Source organism: Danio rerio, chromosome 1, assembly GCF_049306965.1.
Source record: "Danio rerio strain Tuebingen ecotype United States chromosome 1, GRCz12tu, whole genome shotgun sequence".
Lineage (NCBI taxonomy): Eukaryota > Metazoa > Chordata > Actinopteri > Cypriniformes > Danionidae > Danio > Danio rerio.
The window spans coordinates 15,641,115-15,643,716 of record NC_133176.1 but is presented as its reverse complement, the minus strand read 5'-3'; positions in this window follow the sequence as shown (position 1 = coordinate 15,643,716).

Below are 2,602 nucleotides of genomic sequence, written 5' to 3'. Positions count from 1 at the left end.
CATTGCAATGATCTCTCTGTTGAGTTTTTATAAAACAAGTTAATAGTGTTGTATTTATTGACTTTCATATGTTGTTCAAATACTTCCTGTAATATAGTGAAGTGCAATGGAGTTGGTGCCAGATAACGGGGGAGTGCCTGAAGGTGCAACAGAATGGTGTTTTCACTTGATGTGGTCAAAGCCTTCATGTGATCTGTGAAAACATGTGCAGTCTAGTATAGAAACAAGTTTGCCACAATCTTCACAAGCAGCTCAGTGCACTGAAGAGGGCAATGCTCTGAGTGAGACTAACAGAAGAACAAGCTGAGCAAATGCAGATCCCTTCACTATTAGCTGGGCAGAGTTCTGCACTATTTTTTTATTTGGGATCATTTTGCATGACTAATTCTAAAGACATAAATTTGATAAAAACTTGAAAATATATTTAAGAAGAATCGCAGTGCTGCCCATAAATGTTAACTTTTTAATTTAACCCTTGTGTATTGTACAAATTGATCATCCTTACGTTATCTTCAGGCTTTTGCACCATTGACTTCCTTTATAACAACCTTTTTGATTGCAAAGCCATGATACTGACAGCACACAAATGCACTTTATTTCATATAAAAGCCAGAAACTAACATTTTTGCAGTGTAACTAATTATAAACAGTATAAAAATGACAAATTTGACCTTTTCCCTGACAGGAAAAACCACACTAAAAAATCATGGTTGCCTTAATTATTTAAAGCTAAATCAAATTAACCATATGAGTCCATTGAACTTATATTATGTTAAACTGACTTAAAACAGCTCGCATAACTTATAAAATTAGATTAGAACATGATTAACTTAGTTTAATAAGTTACATTGACTTACAAACATATGCTGTCAGGACCAATTCATTCATTCATTCATTATCTTTTCGGCTTAGTCTGTTTATTAATCTGGGGTCGCCACAGCGAAATGAACCGCCAACTTATTCAGCACGTTTCATGCAGCGGATGCCCTTCTAGCTGCAACCCATCTCTGGGAAACATCCATACACACTCATTCACACTCATACACTACTGACAATTTAGCCTGTACCCAACTCACCCACGCGAACGCAGGGAGAACATGCAAACTCCACACAGAAACCCCAACTGACCCAGCCGAGGCTCGAACCAGTGACCTTCTTGCTGTGAGGCGACAGCACTACCTACTGCACCAGTGCGTCGCCTGTCAGGACTAATTGAGCATATTTGTTTACAGTGCAGCAACAATCAAGAATACATAAAAATACTGTGTCATTATAATGAAAGTCAATTGGGCAAAAACAGCCACGAACATAATGAAAGTGTATCAAATTCGCCTCAAGTGTATTGTCGAGATTTTGAAAAATTTCAAAACATTTTCCCTGACCACGTGTGAAAATAAGGTTTGTCACCAAAAATCATTCCATTTGCTGAAACACTGAGAGATGTGGCCAAAGTAAGACTCAAAATGACCCAAGAGTGGATGAACATAGCACACAAGTGTTAAATCTTTGGCATTATCCTTTACAACTGTCTGGATTTACCCATTTGTCAGCAAGGAACAATTAGCATTAAAATTATAATAAAGTTTTGTTTGATCAAGTGATAAAGTGAAGTCAGAAATCTAATCAATTTTAACACATCTGGGTAGCACTTTAGATTAAGTAACAATTCACATCATTTACCACTGGCTTATCACCTGACTATTATTAAGATATTAACCGTTTATTAGCACTTATAAAAGTATGATCCTATTTTACACCCCTAATCACAGCCAATACCTAAACCCAACTACTACCTTATTAACTATTAATATGCAGCGAATTTGTAGTTTATTAAGCTAAAAGTCTTAATGGTTTACTGGTATGTGTATTGGATATTAGGTGACATTTTATTTTGATGGTTCATTTGAGTATTGTTAGACTGTCTGCTTAATATCTGTTGATACTGCTCCTTCGACTGACATTTAACTGACTATAAGAAACTTTACAAGTGCATGTCAACTTACACTAACCCTAACCTCAACCCCAACCTAACAGTCTACTTATAGTCTAATGAGAATTAGTTGGCATGTAGATGCAATGTAACTTAAATCCAACAAATAAACCATCAAAATAAAGTGACCGGACATTAAAATAAAGTATGAACCATATCTGGTGGAATGATAATAGAGCATTATTTGATTCAATTTTTGACGTTTTTTTTAAAGTTACTTTACTTGCATCTAATATGTTTTCTGTTTATGAATTTTAATGATGTACTTTTTTTGTACATTTAATTTGACGTGAACACCAAAATGGGAAACCTTATGAAGAGAAAGAAAACACCTTATGAACTGTTTTCCCCCTGTAAGGACCCAAGATCACATTCTCTGCTTGCAACATTTAAAAGGTTTTTGTTAAGTGATCTTCATTTCATTTTCAATTTTATAAACAACCAGTAGGTTTTTTCAGCCAAAAAACTGGACCCCTTATCAGCATAACAAGCTAAAGAATCATGAATCAAGTTATTTTGGAAGTTGTTGAAGAAGCGAAGGTCCTGCTTTTTTGTTTTCCAAGTAAATACGACACAGGATAAGTAAAAAATGGAAAAAAACCGTGTGCAAAA